Raw genomic sequence first — 18303 nt, 5'->3', positions numbered from 1 at the left:
CCCTCTGTCCGTGCGAGGCAGCAGGAGGCGGATTTGGGGCTGGAAACCCTTTTTCCCCATTCAGGGAGCAGGCTCTGCTGTGCCCGAGCCCAGGGGAGCGGGTGAGCCAAGCACCGCAGCCGAGTTCATGGCTGAGCTCTGCCCTGCTCCTGAGCCAGCCGCCGCCCGCCCTCCAGCCGGTTCTTGGCTAGGACACTATTATTCAAAGCTGTGGACACTAAAGTCCTAGAAGGAATTTCTCCACCTACTGCTTCTGCCTCTGCTTATTCTGTGTGCTGCTGCAGACAGGAAAGGACGGTAGAAGGAACTAAGACATGGGAAATGGGTGTTTGTCCAGAGCAGGAGCATGCTCTGCAGGGCACATCCCGGTGTGCCGCACACTCCTGCCCTGCTTGGCACAAGCAGCACTGCTTCTCCCAGAGGACATCATTCCACTGTGGAAAAATCAATTTATTTATTTTTTCATCCTGCTTGCAGCACCTGCTTCTTCCTGTGCTTGAATCTTGGTCCAGCAAGTCACACTGAGGTCACCTGCACTCCACGGCTTAAGGTTTAAAATCTCCTGGGTGCCGGTCCTGCTGGCACTGGAAAATGCCTGCTTTTCCTCTCATTCAAACAGGCAAATCGAGAGCAGCTCGATTGCAATCAGTTTGGGAATGCTGACAGAAAACAAGTCTGAGGTGTGAACCACACCCGATCTGTCAAACAGTCATTGTTTTACCCCCAGGTCTGGCATCTTCATCTTCCTGAGAGAGGTGTGGTTTAAAAGATGCTGCTGCTGAGCTCTGCCCCGCGGTTCAGGGGAATTTTGCTCCCGGGAACTGGAGGGTGGAGGGCAACACCTTTTTTTTGTTTGAAGTGAGTTGTAGCTCACCTAAACCAAGTGTGCACAGACAAATACCGTGTGACTGATCTGTCTGGACAGTGCTGCCAGGACCTCTGCTCCCCACTTCCCTCCCTCACAACCAATCTGAATTTTTCTGCTCATGTCCCAACCTCATTTTGAAACCTAGACTTGCTACTTGTCATCCCATGCCCCTTTTCATCAAACCCCTTCTTGTTCACCCTTTGCACTAAACTTTTCTGTTCTGATGTGGCAGCCATGCCCAAGAGTCACTCCATCCTCCCTGCTCCCTCTCCTCAACTTCAGATCCCTCATTTTAAGTTCTCTTGCTGTATTTCCAGTGGCACTAATTAAACAATAGGTTATGGAGAGGGACAAGCTCCAAAAACATATCTTTAAATGTCACAGACGTCAGACAGAAACAGCAAGACGTGGTGAGATGTCCAGAGGACACTTCTTTCTTTTCCTGGAATGCTGGATAAAGCTAAAGATAACCTTGAAAAGAAGAGTCTGACAAAGAAAACAGACTTGGAACTGCAGAGAGACTCTTGTCTTCTTTTGGGAATCTTCAAACTGTGCTTGGAAGCAGCATTGAGCCACCATGCAAGAAACTGTCATAAAGGTTTGAGGTCAGTGCAAGTAGGTAAAAGACAGCTAGGTAGCTTCTTTTCACATCAAAAATACCCCAGTCTCAACCAGCTATTCTTAAGTGTGGCAGAAAACCAGCTGTGATTCAAAATGCTTCTTTTTTCTTTTTTCCTTTTTTTTTTTTTTTTTTTACCCCTAGAATAGCTAAGTCAAAACAGTTTCAATTTTAAGGAATTAATTAATTGTAAAAACATTAAAAAGAAAAACAAAGTCTATGCTAAATGTAACAGCATTCTTGATGGATGATCAGAGCTTTCCTAGCTCTTCTTTCTTCCTGGCTTGCCAACTTTATTTCTTTAAGGGAAGAAGCTAGTTTTCCTTTCCTAAATTGAAAAAGGCACAAAGTGAATGAGCGCGTCGCTGTACCAGAGTAAAAGCAATCACGATTCCTTCCTCTTCTGCTTCACCATTTCTTTTCTCCTGAAATTTGAAGCACCTGCTCAGGGTGATTTACCTCTTTTCTGATATTTCCACAAAAGGCACAATTCCCCAAATCCACCCAGCAGTGGGCAAGCACCGAGCTCCCACAGCAAGTGGAGACAACACACACCATGAAGTTCAGCTGCATGTGGTGAAGAGCTGACTCTTGGAATCTAAACCTACAGGAGAGGGTTATTTTACTTCAGGGACTATTAAACATTTCAGAACTGGTTCTTATTCACAGCACAGAGCTTTAAATGTGTCTTCTGTGAATTTATGAATTGAAGAATCATCGCTCCCAGGGCTCCTAGAAGAGGAGGGAGACACAGACTGGCATAAACAGGTCAGGCACTGATCCAATCCAGTAGCCTGAGTCATTGGAACATCTGAGCTGCTGAACAGATCCACATTTCCTTGGCTCTGTGTGAAACAAGGTGAGTCAGGTTCCCTGGGACCACCCTGGGGACCCAGTGAGACTCACCCAATATGTCTACAAATATTGTCAGCAGAACTGAGTCATGGGATCCCCTTGGCAAGGCTCAGAGCTCTTTTCTACCCCAGGTGCACACAGACTTCCCGTTCTGAAAGCCATCATCAAAATGACCGTGGGCTTTTGTTATGAACATTGTGATTGGTACAGATGAACTCCAAATTAGCAATATTTGATTTCCAGTGACCTACAGGTATCACTGTAACAGCTCAAGTGGGAAACAGATGCCAGAGAGAGACATTTGAGGGATGTTAAATGGTGGAAAAGCAGGTAGAGTTTTTTCCTTAAAGGCCAAAGAATCTGCACCAAAGAATGACAAAGAGTGACAGGAGAGACTTTCCTGCTAAGAGGCATGAGACCCTTAATAATTCTTTCTCCATGAGTAAAATACATCTGTTGTCAGATACTGGAATGGGACAACGCAGGAGCTCATACTGCAGCTTTTTCTCCCCAGCAGGAAGGACTGTAAGGTCAGGGGTATTTTTTACTGGCTCCAGAAACACAACCCAAGGACTGGGTGGGTGGGTTGTCAGAAATCTGCAGGAAGCAAAGCTGCATCTCTGAGCCCACCATCCTGCTCACTCACCATAAAAGTGGAATCTGAGTCTGAAAGCTACTGAGGAGATGGAATCAGATTGCATTTCTGCATTGCCTTCAGACAGTAGCCTTCAAAAAGGAGGAAATACATCTGCTCATAGCGGCAGCTGATAATACCAGAAAAAATATTTAGGTGGCAAAAAATAGAGAGGGAGAGGAAATAAATTGCTGTTTCTTTCCTAAAATTAAAAAATTGCAGTTTCTTTCCTTCCCTGTTTTGGGGGATTTTGCTTCTTACCCATTACAAATTTGAAAAAGCACTTTGGCAGACAGGAAATCAATAAAAACTTGACAAAAGTCACTGCTTTTGGTATAAAAATTGATGGAAAGTATTGATGAAACCTCAGACCTAAAGTGCTCACTGGATTCTAGTTTGGCACCGATGAGAATTCTTTATTCTCTGTTGTGTTGAGCAATGTTAAGTCTGGACAACTGGACCTGGAGGTTATGAATCTCCTGTCCCTCAGGCAGTACCAAGCAAAGGAATGCAGAACTTAAGGGAGGCAAAAGCTTTCAGCTGAGTCAAGCTCACAGGAATTAGGAAGAATTAAGGCTCCCTGTGTATCCTGCACCTGGGATGCACTGAGGATGGCTCAGTGCATGGATAATGGCTAAGCCTTTCCCTTTTACACTTCTCATTCCACATGGCCCTGTGCCACATTCCCGGGACCCCAGCCAAGCTCTGCTCAAGTATGGCATGATTAATTTTTTGTGTGTGTGGTGCTCATCACTAATCTGCTGGTGCTTTGTAGCACCATTGAATATCTTCTGCATTTTACCTCGTCACAGGAAACTGGGGCACAGGGAGATTAAGGTCGAAATGGACAGGGAAATCACAGTGTCCAACTTGACACATCCAGGATCCTTAGCACAGCAGTCCCAGTTCAGCAGAAGTTTGTGCATTCAGTGTCTGGAGGCTTTGGTTACAGCTGTGAGAGCAAAACACTTCTCCAGATCACAGCCTAGGTGTTCCCCATGAGCTTATGAAAAGCACAGGAAGAATGGGCAGTGGGAGACCCTGGGTTTGAATGACTTGCACAGCTTCATGGAAAATCCCTGTTTAACAGGAGATTTAACAATAACAGATCTTGCTTGCTTTTAACATGACACTTCTTGTAGCCCTTGCCTTATTCTCTCATGGCTTTCGTTTTCTGTAGTGGGCACAGCGAAGATATTACAGGGCAGAGTTGCACACAGGTGAGAAGAAGTCAGTGGGGGAGGTTTATACACACACATACATGAAATATTGTGGGGAATGTAACTGAAGACTGTGCTGCAATGCACAGACATAAGGGCAGGAGCAACCCAGCCATTTCATGGGCATTGCCTCCCTTTGGAGTGCTTAGAAACCCAATTTTTCTTTTCCACAGCCTTTTCTTAAGACAGAACCAGACACTTGGGAAAAGAGCCTTTAAACCATTATCATTTTATTAATGTTGTTTTTCATGTTCCTTCACCTGCAAGGCCTCTGCTTTGGTTATCATGAGTCCAGCTGTGCAGTCACAGGGAGCCATTAAAGCTTCTGAAATGACCTAAAATAACACCTTGAATTGAAAAGCATCAAAACTTTCAAAGTCCATTATCACAGCATCAGGCTGGTGCTGCAATGTCCAAGCCAAGACTCATGTGCACTTTCTCCCTGGAAGAAGGGAAATCCCTCATTTTCAAGGGTACAGAGCTCATCATTCTAGCCCTGAAAGGAAATCCTGACACATCCTGCAGCACATTTGTGGGCAGGGAAGTGTACAGTGGCAAGAGTGAAAGTTTTCATGTCTTCAAGACCTTTCAGGAGAGAGGAGGTAGAAATCTCAAACTGCTCCTTGGAAAGGAGAGAAGAGTTCTCTGATTTAACCTAAAACCCCAGAATGATCAGTACCACAGGATGGCAGCTTGCAGATGCCCAGGAACCAATGTTTGGGACAAGGGTAAATCACAGCCAGAGTCAGATGTGAAAAGTAAATGGTTGGTGCTCAGTAGTCAAAAGGCTATGTGGGATAAGGGGAGGAAATGTTTCATCACAAGGACAGCAAAGTTAGCACGAATGTTAATCACTGGGAGCTCTAATTAAGTCCATGGCAACTTTCTCTCCCAGGGTTTCATCCTGAGAAATAAGTTGATAGCAACCAATAATTTATTGGCAGGCTCTACAGAGATAAATCAGTGTATTAATTACAGAGGACCAAGAAAAATGGACTCATGACCTTTTCTTCTTGCTGTTGTTTTGGGGTTTTTTTTGTTGTTGTTTTTTGTTATTTTAAGGGGAAAGCATTTTTATCCTGAACAGGTAATACCTGAAATAGCAATCATGTGAAGACAGTGCTTCAACGTTGTACTCTTCAGCTCTTTTTTTGCCAATAGCTGAATCATTACAGAGGAGATTCAGAATTGGAAACAATCCACTTTTATATCTTAGAAGAAGCATTTTGTATTTAAAGTAATGTCCTTCTAAGAACACATCACAGAAGCACATTCTGCTTCTCTTGGCTTTTTTGGCTAATCCTGGATTTTTACCCCAAAATCATCCTTGCAGGCATGCTCTGAGGAAATCTGTGAGAGACACAAGGACTGCACAGGCTCACAGGCCCTTCCTGGGTACAGTCTGCAATACACTTAAAAAATCCTGCTCTTGACTCCAGGGTTCCATTTTTTGTGGAGTCTTTGGACTACTTTAACCAGCAATAAATCCTCGGCACCATAGGAAACTCAGAAATAAATACTATCCTAGTAGCAGAAAGGGATATTTTCTCGGGCAGGAGTAGATAATAGTCTGGATTAAGTCTGATAGAAGCCCCAAACAGCATGACATCTCCCCTTGCACCCCAAAGGTCCCAAACACAGCACAGGGGAACTGGGGGAGTGTGACAGGACCAGCAGCAATAACCCCCACTCTTCTGGAGCCACGGCCACGCCTGGGAGACGAGAGGAGAGCAGCACCCTGCTGGAGAATGGAGCCATTTTCTGCATCAGAGATGTTTTTCAGGCTTCCTGCAGACTCCAAGACATGAATTGCTCCATGGGCTGTGGTCTGACCGGGTTTCCAGGCTTTCTGGGGGATCCCAAAGTGAAGAAATGTTCTTTGCTGAAGAAAGGCAAGCTAACGGTCCCTGGTCCTGTGACTCAGGGGTCTGGGGCTCTAGTTCTGATGATGGCTCTTTTTTCTCTTTGGATGATGAATATTTTTGTCCTTCCACAGGTGGTAGCACACACATGTGGGAAGCAGACAGGAAAGCTGCCCTGGGGAACAGACCTCAGTCATCACAGGTGCCTCTGGCAAAGTGAGATACTTCATTTTCCTCCCCAGAGGTGGTACAGGTTATTCCCATATCTGACACCTCTTCTGGACCCTTCTCCATGTAAGAATCATGCCAGTTTTGGAGCCCCTTCTGAAATCAGCAGGAGCTACAGAAAAAAACCTTCCCCAGAGCTAAAAGTCCCCTGTGTTCACCACATTTTATGTTACAGGGATACCTCTGAGAGCCTGGGAATTGTGCTAGAAAATCTCAACACTTTCTGGCAGCTGAAGGATGGACACAAGTGGGTGACATTCCATTGTCCTGGAACTTATGCACCTAAAAACCCAATCAGCAGAAAAGGTGTTAAACACAGAATTTGTTTCTAATGCTGGCAATCTAAGTTAAGTGTTTTATAAGTCAGGGGGAATAGATTTATAATAACAGTGATACCGTTAAGAACAAGTTGTTGGGATTTCTTTCCAATTTTAAACTTTTTTATATACACTTGTTTATAAAAATTATCTTTGAGAAGGAAATTACTTGCATCAGAGTTTACCTTAATTGCAATTTTATTATTTTTTTTTTCAGAAATTGTCATTAGAGCTCAGCATGGGGCTAATTTTGAGTTGAAACATACTTGCTAGAACTTGTGTTACTGGAAAGCCAGAAAGTTTAGCTGTCCAAGTTTAGGATGAGTGGTGGCTGGCTGGCTGCTTTTTCTTTTTTAGATTAATTCAGTGTGAGTTTTCATATTGATTTTCACAGGAGCAGAAAGAAGCCCTTAAATTGCTATGTTTATAATAGTGACTCTTCAGGGAAGTTAAAAAAGACTTAGCATGGAATTGCCTCTTTTTAGTGCAGTTAATCTCAACCTATCACCTCACTGGCAATGTTTTCTCACATTAAGTTTTATTAGGATTTGCTGCTGGCTCTGCAGAAAATCACAACATAGAGGCAGAATCTGCTGACACAGAGACCTTTCATAACAAGTCACACAGCTGCTACTCCAGCACTTCTTTGGAAAGCAGGAACATCTTATGTGACTAATTGATTAGCATGGAAAAGGTGTCCCTAATTTGCTGTTCTGTCGGATACACAGGGTAACACCACTCTTCACTAACAGAAACTGGCCCAGCAAATGAGATCCTGTTTAAAATGCTGTTCAGCCTGAGTTAAGTATTGAAGGAAACTAAATTCTGCTCCGTGGGAAGGAAGGATGTGCCAGGACATTGACCAAGCAACTTACAAAAAAAACCCCAAAAACCAAGCAAACAAAAAACCAACAAAAAAAATAATAATAATAAAAAAACCAACCACCAAACAACTTTCTAGGTGCTCTGGTTCCTTCCCCTGTGGTTACAAATGTGCCAGGAGGGAAAACACACTTCTCTGTTTATAGTGGGTGACCTTGTACGCCTGCAGCACATCTGGACCGTAGAAAAACTCTCAGGTTGAGGTGTCCCTCAGAGTCAAGCCCCTGATTAACTGGATCCAACCCTCCCTCCAAACAACTTCTTGCTGGATAAAAATGAACCAAGCTCATCTTGCCTTTTTTTTGTTTTATTGACAGATGTTTAAAGAGGGCTCAGGGAAAGGAGTTACTGTGTGCCACTGATCCATCAGAATTTCTATTCTCTCACAGTGGGGGAAAAAGAGTGGCTGAGAGTATCCCAGGCAAAAACTCTGCAACTGCTGGAGGTTGATAATTTCTTTATTTCAAAATCCTAACTTTTACTTTACTTTTGAAGAAGTTGTTAGGTGGTGTAAAACTCATTTTAACATAAGGCAGGTAATAAAATCAACTTATTGAAACACAGAACATCTGAACATTTGGGACAAAAATTTGTTTTGACACTGCTTTATGAAAGCAGGTCACAGCTCTATCACCTGACTATTTAACATTGAATTCCTTAATCGATCACCATGTTCCCAAATGCAGCTCAAGTTAACTACAGATTGTAGAAATCACTTCACCTAAAACAGTTTTCCAGCTGCTGGGGTGTGACAGGAGTGCAGAGCAGGCTACAGTTTTCCACTTCATGTGTGGAGAGAGAAAGTTTGCTCCTACAGTCAGTTCTGTGAATACTAAACATAAATATAAACATAAACATAAACATAAACATAAACATAAATATAAATATAAATATAAATATAAATATAAATATAAATATAAATATAAATATAAATAAACGTGTATATGAATAATGCCATGCACAGGAGTATGAGTGGTTGTATCTCTGTAATAAATATTACTTTCATTTCCAAAGACCAAAATTTGTGCCTGCACTGTAGCTCCTCCCCAAAGTCCTTTGCATTCACTAATCAAATGATTCAGGGCAAGGATTTCTCCAAAATTAAGGGCAGCAGTTGAATGTGCACTGCTGAATCTCATTTCCATCAGAAAGATATAATTGCAGGCTTACGTTAATTTCTGGTTAGAAAACTGGGAATTATCAATACAAACAAATTTGTACCAGAAACACTTATATTTTTCAAGTGCTTTTTGAGCTGCAAATCATGCAAAAATCATCTGATTGTTAATTACATCTATCTCGCTTATCTTTGTCTCAAAATAGATACAGGCTAGACCTAAAGAAAAACAGTTTATACAGTTACTAAATCTTCTGGGGGGGAAGAAAAAAAAAAAACACAAAAAACCCCTACAGAATTCTGCATCTTTTATAGGGTACAAGATTGACATCCTGCTGTTTTCAATCAAACTACTCCGATTTTTCTCTGCTAGGAATAGAAATACACATTTAATACACATAAACCTAATGCCCCCTGTTGGTTATATACAGCTTAAACCCTCGCCTGTGCACACGGGGACTCCTCATCTCCTACTGCTGACTAAAGCATCCCACGGAACATTTAAGGTTTTACATGGGCACAGAGATTAAGCTCCAGATCCACCTGAATTAATTTATCTCCTCCCTCACAGGCACAGAGCCACGTTCTGGTATTGAAGATATTTCTGTACCTACAAAGCCAGCCCATGCTATCAGAGTGCTCTGCAATATCCTGTCCTCAAGCACTGCACATGGAAATTGCAGAATAATGGAATCATAGAGTCATTAAGGTCGAAAAACACCTCTAAAATCCCTGAGCCAGGCTATTAAGCCAGCACTGCCAAGCCCACCATGAAAACATGTCCCCAGGTGCCACATTTACACATCTTTCAAGTCTCTCCAGGGATGGTGACTCCACCACTGCCCTGGGCAGCCTGTTCCAATGCTTGACACCTGTTCAGCAACAAAACTCTTCCTGATATCCAACCTAAACCTCCCCTGGAACAGCTTGAGGCCATTTCCACTTGTCCTATCACTTGTTACCTGGGAGGAGAGACCAGCTCCCACCTGGCTGCAGCCTCCTTTCAGGGAGCTGTAGAGAACAGCAAGGCTCCCCCTGAGTCTCCTGCTCTCCTGATTAAACAACCAGCAGTTCTACAGCCTGGGCCTTCTGTGTCACCTGCTAGAAAAAGGCAAAATGCTAACTGTGGCTCAGGTGTTTAAAGCCAAAATTACTTGGGGTTTTTAGCTTTTCCACAACACATTTCACTGGTTTCTGAGAACTCCACACTGAAAACTAACAGCATCTCTATCTGGGTGTTTATTCTGTAGTCAGTTTAACCTAAATTTGGAATTGCCCTTCCTTGAAAAAAGTTTTAGGAACAATTAAACAAAAATACATAAAATTAAGCGAAGGGTTTTTTTACCAAAATTCCTTTGGCCAACAGCACTTTATCTGTTGAGTGAATGTTGAGCACAGTGCTTCACCTGGCTCTGCACAGCACAAGATGCTGAGAGACTCCTGCTACCTGTGGTCTCAGGAGCAGTAATTGCCAATATCTTCAGAGGCAGGAATCACTCCTGGAGGAGCACAGGAGGCTGCTTGTACCCCTCTCTACCTTTGCCTTTCTGCAAGAACCTCTGCCAGCCACAGCTGAGCACTCCCTGCCCCTCCTACCCAGCAGACACATCCCCAGAGGAGATGCTGGACCAATCCTCCATAGCTGGCTGAGCACCTTGTCCCTCAGAAAGACAGCACTCAGCGTGGAAACAGAACCATTCCAGCAGGGAAAGACCTTTAAGGTTATGGGAGCAGCAAATAGCTCAGACCTGTGCAGCAGAGCAAAATGCAAAGATCATCCTCTTGTCCTCGCCTGGAAATAGCATCAGAATTGGAGGCACACAGCAGGAATGACCATCCCCTCACATTTCACTGCAAATGTCACCATTAAGGTTGTTACATTTGTGAGGATTCCTGTGTCACCCACTCTTGTCTGAGCCTGTGATGTAACAGACTCCAGGGTTCCTCAGAGAGGGGAAAGCAGGGTTGGGTACCTGCCCCAGCCTGCTCCTAGGGACACATCTGGTGTCCACCCACAGATGGAGAAACTGTTCAGAGCTAAGTGACTGTCAGTGTTACAGCATCACAGAATGGTTTGGGTTGGAAGGGACCTTAAAGATCATCTATTCCCAATCCCCTGCCATGAGCAGAGACACCTTCCACCAGACCAGGTTGCTTGAAGTCCCACCCAACCTGGCCTTGAACATTTCCAGGGATGGGGCAGCCACAGCTGCTCTGGGCAGCCTGACCCAGGGCCTCGCCACCCTCACAGTTCAGAAATCCTTCCTGATATCTGATCTAAGCCAGCCCTCCCTCAGTCTGAAACCATTGCCTCTTAAATCCCACTTCACCCCCTTACCTCAGCTCCTGGAGAAGCTGCCTCTCCTTGTAGAACAGCTAATTTCTGTCTTCACATTAAAAGCATGACAGTGAAATCAGGGTTAGGAGCAAGAGGGGCAAACTGAACTCTGTATGAAAAGACAGAGCACTGAAATGCAGGGGAACACGAGGAGATATTTTGTGACTGCCAAATGAACCTCATCTCCCTCAGCCACACCAGACTCAGCCAAAATAACAAGTGTCACTGGCAAAACCAGGCTTATTTGTCCAATTTTTATTATTTCTCCCAGACAGAGCTAATCCAACCACCTGGAATCCTCCTGAAATCAGGAGGCAGCTGGGGCAGGTGTGGATATTGCACCCCAGGAGCCAAGATTTGGGGTGCCACACCCCCAGTCACCTCAGTTGTCTCTGGATGTGGCCAAACCTAAATTTCATACCCCAAGTCTCCCAGTTCCCCTTCTCTGGCACAGCTGAGCTGAGCCAGAACTGTAAGTTATAAAACATCCCCATTCCTTAATTGCAGCAGCACATGGAGAAAAACAGCTGAAATTACAGGATAAAACAGAGGCAAAGGAGAACCAAGCTGTAATCTTTTCTTTGAATCAAATCCAGCAGAGCCTGCAACAATTTTCCAATATGCAGTTGCTCCTTCAACAAAAGCAAATGCAATTTCCTCTCTGCCCTTAATTTGAAAACATTCCACATTTGATGATTTTTTGGATATTCATTAATGAAATATAAACCCTATCGGTAGTTAGGCAACAAAACTCCTTTGCTGCTTTTGTCATAAAATATCTTTACTGAGCCACTCTTGAACCAGCATTATTTGGATGGAATTAAAATGTTATTTCAGGTCCTTTGATAGACATTTGGGGATATTTTTGCTCTTCTAGCACTCCCCCCTCCTGTCTTTTTTAAAATAAATTCAAGAAATCTTATCAGTGATTAGGAGAGAGGGGAGACACTGCAAAGAGTATCTGGATTTATGTGTTAAAGTGGTTTTTTGCAATCCAGTCTCACTTTATTCCATGCTGGGTAACCTGATGCTTATCCTCACATGTAGTTCTTTGTGACCTCCAAGGCCATGAAGATAAGAAGAGCAAAGCTTTTAAAATAATGCAGTGTCATATCTCTGAAATATTCCTGTAAATCTGCCTTTGAGGCTGAAGGGAGGGAAGGAGTATCCAGCTGAATGAAAGCTTTAAAAAACACATGTGATACACTACAAATCTGTGTAACCACTCGAGGAAACTGGAAGAAAAGAAGCAAAGAAACACCTGCAAAACAGTGCTGAAAATGGCACGTGATGCAGGAAAATTATAAACTCTTGCAGCCTTTAAGGAAATCAAGTGAAATGCAAAATGCTCAATGTTGGCTTGGCTTGCTCTCTGCTTGATTTGAATTCCAAGCTCTGATGTACAAAAAGCTTTGTCTCCACACAAGGTTTTGAAGTCCTGCAGGACTGCCTGCCTGGATGCTTTTGCTTTGAAGCTGTCTAAAGCTTCCCTCGTCATCACTGTTTCACATTAAAATATACATTCTCCATTGCAGGACTTAGCAAATAGATTTTCATCTGTTCCTTCCCCTTCCTCTCCCTTGCTCCATCAGATTGTTTTCTTCAGGCTCCAAGTATATGCAGATTTAATGGGAAGATCTTTTAAAAAATAATGCTTTCCTTAGAGAAAACAATAAGTTAAAAGCCATTTGTTGTCTCAAGCTGTCAGATTTTTGCCAACAAAACCAGAAAACATAATATGATCAGAATTATCTATGCTGTAAAGCAAAACTGCCTGCCTCTTCTAAACCATTCTTTTGTCCTGGTTACATCAATTCCTGACACCAAAGTGTTTCCATGATTTCAGCCTCCCTCCAGGTGATGCTCAAGCCCAGTCCCATGAGTTGAAGACAATCATATGCACTTGATGGTTCAAATCACAGGAGCTCTGCAGATTCCCTGTGCTCTGCATTTAAGGTCAGTGCTGGGTCCTTTGCCAAGCTCCATTGGCTCCCACATCCCCCCCACTCACACTGAGTGTGCCTTTCCCTCCTTTTGCAGCCTTTTATTTCTCCCTCCACTTCATGCTTCTACTCACCATTCTCCTTTTTCCCCCTTTTCATGACCCTGATCTTAAACTCCTCTCTTTGCACTTGCCTCCTCCTCCTGCCTCTTCCAAAGGTGGCAGAGATGCAGAATGGATAAACACAATGGATTCAGAGAGCATCACTGCAATGGAGTGAACCACCAAACACACCCAAGGATATCATGTCTTTGCAAAGGGAAAAGAACACTCTCCTCTTTCATGCTCCATATAATGAGTAATGGTGATCAGGATCTGAAGATGATCTTAACCCATTGCCAATTTTAAGAAGGTTTCAGGCAAAGCATTGTGTATTTAAGAAATGTGAATATACTGTGGTTTTCAAGCAGACAGAGGAACACCCTTAAAAGAGATTTAAACAATTTGATCAGCAGCATGAGCAGGTCTGTCTCCAGTTACTCTGTTGTCTTTGCCTAGGAGGCTGAAATACACCTATTAATTGGAAGTTAAACAACACAATTCTGCTTTTAATGAATGAGATTTACTAATCCTATATTGTGCAGTCTGAACAGAGACTCAGTGTAGAGAATATTGCCTGAAATTCTTTTTATTCAAATCTTCTGTGGTTTTCTTAGTCCACCTACTAGTTTATTTCTCAAATCCAGGAGGTTCAGGTTGCCCTTCTGTCCTGAATCCTGTTTCAGCCCTATAAGTCACAGAATCACAGAATGGGTTGGGTTGGAAGGGACCTTAAAGATAATTTCAGTCCAACCTCCTGCCATGGACAGGGACAACTTCTACCAGACCAGGCTGTTCAAAACCCCGTCCAAACTGGCCTTGAACAATTCCAGGGATGAGGCAGCCACAGCTTCTCTGTGCAGCCTGTGGCAGGGGTTCACCACCCTCAGAGGGAAGAATTTAATATAAAATAGAAATCTATCTTCCTTCATCTTAAAGCCATTCTCCCTTGTCCGCCTCCCCACGTGATCTAATCCCCCTCCATCCCCTCTGTGCTCTGCATGCAGGAGCTCTGTGTCACACATCTCCCCCAGAGCATCACCCCTGCCAATCCCACTCCCCAGCTCTCCTGTATAACCTGAGATCCCTCTGGAAGTGAAATGACCCAACCCCTCACAGTGTTTACATCTATCCAGCAGCTCTTGGTGGAAATCATTTCAGCAGCTCTGGTTTATATCCTTTTGAGGTTTCTTAAACTGCTGCCCAGCTCTGATTAACTTGTCAAGCCCCTGGACTTTCTGTATTACTCCCTATTCCCTTGTTAACACAGCTTCCATAATGTTCCTGGCTTTCCACAGCTGCTTTGCATTGTGGAGGCATTTTCCCCAGGTTCACAGGGATACCTAAAGCTGTTCTTTTCCAGTAGCTCAGACCCTGTGTGCAAGAGTGACTCTGGTCTACTCTGATTTTCAATTTCCTCCAGTTTTCTTAGCTAAGAGTATCTTAACTGGCAGATTTTGAGGAATTAATATGAATCTGGAGCAAAAGTAAATTTTGCTGGAAATTCACCAAGCTCCAAGGCATGTGAGGTCTTCCACATTCCTGCAGGACATCTCATATTTCTTCATGTTATCCAGGCTCTGAGGGACCAGCACGTCAAACACAGCATGCAATTCTGCCTGGGCCATCAGAGGTAGAAGCTGAGTCCTGCTTCCTTCTGGGCAGATTTCTATAAAAGAACACAGAAGACCTTAATGAATAATAGAAAAATTGGTAAATTTTCTTGGAGACTGCTGGTGAAAAATAGGCATAGCCTTATGTTACATCCTTCTGGGATTCCTCAAGCAGCTGCCCGGTTCAAATTAACTGAAGACATTTGTTAAGGCAATGTGTCCTCTTAATTTGTAGTTTCCATTTTTGAAAGGTGTTTTGATTAAATGGTTTTTCACTTATCAAACTTGAAGTCTTGAGTATAAAATTTAGGGGGAAAAAAACCAAAAATAAAACAAAACCCAAGGGGAATGATGTATAGGTTTATTTTTGACAGCTGGGATATTTTCCAGGCAAATGCACCCCTCCAGGTGCATCAGTGTGACCAGAGTTAATCCAAATGACATCAGGTGAGGGCAAGAGGTACTCAGCACAGCTAAACCACTGGGAATCTGCCTTTTCTTCTCTAACACACAGCTCAGCACTTCTTTAACCAAATTAAAGCTGTTGGAGAGCTCCCCTTTTGTCCTGACACTGGCTGTACCAAGGGGCTGGAGAAGTCACAGCTGAAGGTCACAGCATCTTGGGGGTCCAGTGATTATTTCTAGTATAAAGTTCTCCAAAATCTCTACATCCAGATGACCCCATGTAATTACTGCACTGGCCTTATTAACCTTATTAACCACTTATTGAAACTTTCCACTGGACTGCCTCTACCTTGTGTTTCTTTCACACTTCCCTGGTCCAAACACTGTGGATGCCAAAATGACTGGGACTGAGGAGAAGAATATGAGGTTGTTTCTGATTCCCTGGCAGCAGTGAAAAATTATAATTTGAGTAATCTGATTAAATCAGGTACATGAAACTAACCCATTGTTTTTCCTGCCTTTGAGAGCAGCTCTCACAAAGAATTTCATCGAGAGAAAGTCAAGCCACAAATGAGCTCATATGACCAGAGTGAACCACAAATAGTTTGCTGCTCTGATTGTTGTTTAATGAAGTTTGTATTAAGCTTTTAAGGGATTTTCATGAGGTTTTGTTGCACGTCTTTTTAATTTTTAGTGGTTACTTTCAAAAAGTCACAGTTTCCAGAGCTACCTGGGGTGCACCCAACTGCAGCACCTTTCTGTTTCAATAGACTCTTTTTTTGTTTGTTTCATATGCAAACTTTGCAATGTAGATCACCATATCAACAAGCTGGTTTATTTTCTGCTGTGGTATTCAGACAAAGTGGCTCCAAAAGTCAGGTGTGTTTCTGCTGAGAAACAACAGAATTTGAGACAATAAAATTTGTGTGGTTTCATGACGCAGAATAAAAACATGAGGACAAAAACCTGAGATAGTGCTGCAGATAAAAGAGCCTTTGTTCTGTTTCCAGCACTGACTGGGGACAGGTGTATGGGAAGGGACACAAGCACCTGGCAGCTGTGTGACGGTACAGTCCACGCTTACTCTCCAAAATGGGTATTTTGCACTCCAGGAGTTCCCTAAGCCAGAGGTGTTTCCTTCGTATTTAACATTGGTTCTTCCTCCATGAGTTCATCTAGCTGCTCTTTGAACACTGAGACAAATATCTGAACCAAAAGTTCTGGGTTTTTGTTTGTTTATAATAGGAAATCTGAGGGCAGCAGCTGCCATCACAACTGATTCTGAGAAAAACTCATACAAAAATATAATAAACCTCACAAAGGTTTATTATTCAACAAGGCCAAATGCAACATCCTGCACATAGGCCAGGGCAGTCTGAGGGAAGGTTTAGATTAGGAATAAATTATTGATTGTGAGGTGCTGAGGCTCTGGTACAGGGTGCCCAGAGAAGCTGTGGATGCTCCATCCCTGGCAGTTTTCAAGGCCAGGCTGGATGGGGCTTGGAGCAACCTGGGATAGGGGAAGGTGTCCCTGCCCATGGCAGGAGATGGAACAAGATGGTCTTTAAGGTCCCTTCCAACCCAAACCAGTCTGTGATTCTTTATTCATGGACTTGGCTTCCAGGTAAACAAAAACAAAATGAACAGCCCTAAACAACAAGCTTTTCTCAAAGAGCTAACTTTTACATGTATAAATGACAAGTTGTGCATAGCAAGATAATTTTTTGTAGCTCCACTGGTAATTTCCAATAAATCCTTGAGCCTACTAGGGAAATAAATACTCAAAAATATACCCACCCCAACTGAAAATTCTAATTGCAGACAGTATTTACTTTTTTTAGCTTCAACAACAACAACAAAAGTACCCTATTTCAATCATCCCTACCAAGTTCTGTTTCAGAAGACAAAAATATCCCATAGAAATGAAGGTTGTCAGAGATAATGTCACTTCATGGGTTTTGATCTTTATTCACTGTTTGCAAAACACATTTTCCCAAAATGAATTAATTTGGTGTAGTTCCCTAAGAGCCAGGTAATCCCCAACTCCTGACTCCTCCTGGGAGAGCCACTTTAACACTGAAATACAGTGAAAGAGCCAAGGACAGCTGAGCAGCTGCCATTGCTGGGGCCTACATTTCTTACATCACAAATGGAACTCAGCCCAAACAAAGCTGATTTGTGCCTGTAAACTCCTCTTTCCAATTGTCTTCCCCTGCCAGAAACCAACTGACCAAAAAAATCTGCATGGGGCATATTTTCTACGGCATGTACTCAACCACAGAAGCGTATTTCTGTGGGAACATCACTGTTTTATAGATGTGCTGGTGCTGCCACGAGCTTTGCTCATTGCTGCTTCCAGAAGCTTCTGGCCAGAGCCAGGCACAGCTTTTCCTCCCTGAGCACTCACAGCTAGCCACAGACACGGTGTGGGGCACATCCTTTCCAGCCTGTGCAGTGTTTACTTGTGCAAATGTGAGACTTCTGAAGGGATAAACAACTGGTTTCCCAATTTGTATAACTCCAAGCCTTTGCACAGATGCATCCTTTACATCATCTTTCAAATGAATTGGCAGACCTTGAAGGAAAAGGATGCTTTTGGCACCTCTGAATCACAATGAAATACAGCTCTGATAGACATGCATCTTTCTGCTGACTTTAAAGATGGTTGCAGTTTATTCTTTGATCACACACTCAGTGCAGGCACAGGCTTGAGATAAGAGTTTTCATATCAGTTCCACATAAGGAAAGAAGCCACCCAGAAGGGCCAGATGAACTTTGGACCCTGATTTTGAAGAACAGATGCTTTTTAAATTTTATATTATTATATTGTATTGCTGTATCATGTTATACTTTGTGTTACCTTATGTAATGTTATACACTAACACAGGAAGATTTATAGACTCAAATTTTACTCTCAGCTCCCCGAAATCTCTGTTTGTTAAAGGATGGAGCATGTACCTAACATTTCAATGAAGCTGTTTCTCTTCCTATTACAATAATGCTGCATTCTTATTCAATGCTTTCTTTAAACTCTCTATTGAGTTAGAGGAGCTGTCATTGTTTAAAAGACATGAGGTTATTGGTTCTGCTTGTGAAGGAAGACACACTGAGGGATTAATTGCTTTCATTATGCAATAAGCTGTCTGTTCTCATCTAACTGCTGCTGCCTTTGCTCCTACAGGACCTGTGCCCCTTAGTTTTGGCAAGTAGGAATTGCCACCAGGCTTCTGTTACCTTAATACTCTCTTTCTTTTTAATTTTTTCATCTTTTGTTGAGGTTCACTCATACAGTCTCTCGGAAAAC

At 43.0% G+C, this 18303-nt stretch overlaps 2 long non-coding RNA genes across 3 annotated transcripts; one reads left to right on the top strand and one right to left on the bottom strand.

Annotated features, from left to right (window-relative positions):
• Window positions 1–4845: 4845 nt before the first annotated feature.
• Window positions 4846–10492, bottom strand: LOC111929592 (uncharacterized). Of its 2 annotated transcripts, XR_015287932.1 has the most exons (4): window positions 10351–10492; window positions 9565–9700; window positions 8207–8317; window positions 4846–6568 (listed from the first exon to the last, which is right to left on the bottom strand). It is a non-coding gene; the product is annotated as an uncharacterized LOC111929592 (long non-coding RNA). The 2 variants fall into 2 exon arrangements; XR_002864751.2 differs by lacking the exon at window positions 4846–6568 and having other exon boundaries at window positions 7937–8317.
• Window positions 10493–10567: 75 nt separating this feature from the next.
• On the top strand, window positions 10568–13391 carry LOC111929593 (uncharacterized). The gene is made up of 3 exons (XR_002864752.2): window positions 10568–10649; window positions 12787–12896; window positions 13101–13391. It is a non-coding gene; the product is annotated as an uncharacterized LOC111929593 (long non-coding RNA).
• Window positions 13392–18303: the final 4912 nt, after the last annotated feature.

Source organism: Cyanistes caeruleus, chromosome 6, assembly GCF_971803275.1.
Source record: "Cyanistes caeruleus chromosome 6, bCyaCae1.hap1.1, whole genome shotgun sequence".
Lineage (NCBI taxonomy): Eukaryota > Metazoa > Chordata > Aves > Passeriformes > Paridae > Cyanistes > Cyanistes caeruleus.
The sequence above is the reverse complement of the archived record's forward strand: the minus strand, read 5'-3'. Positions and strand labels throughout refer to the sequence as shown.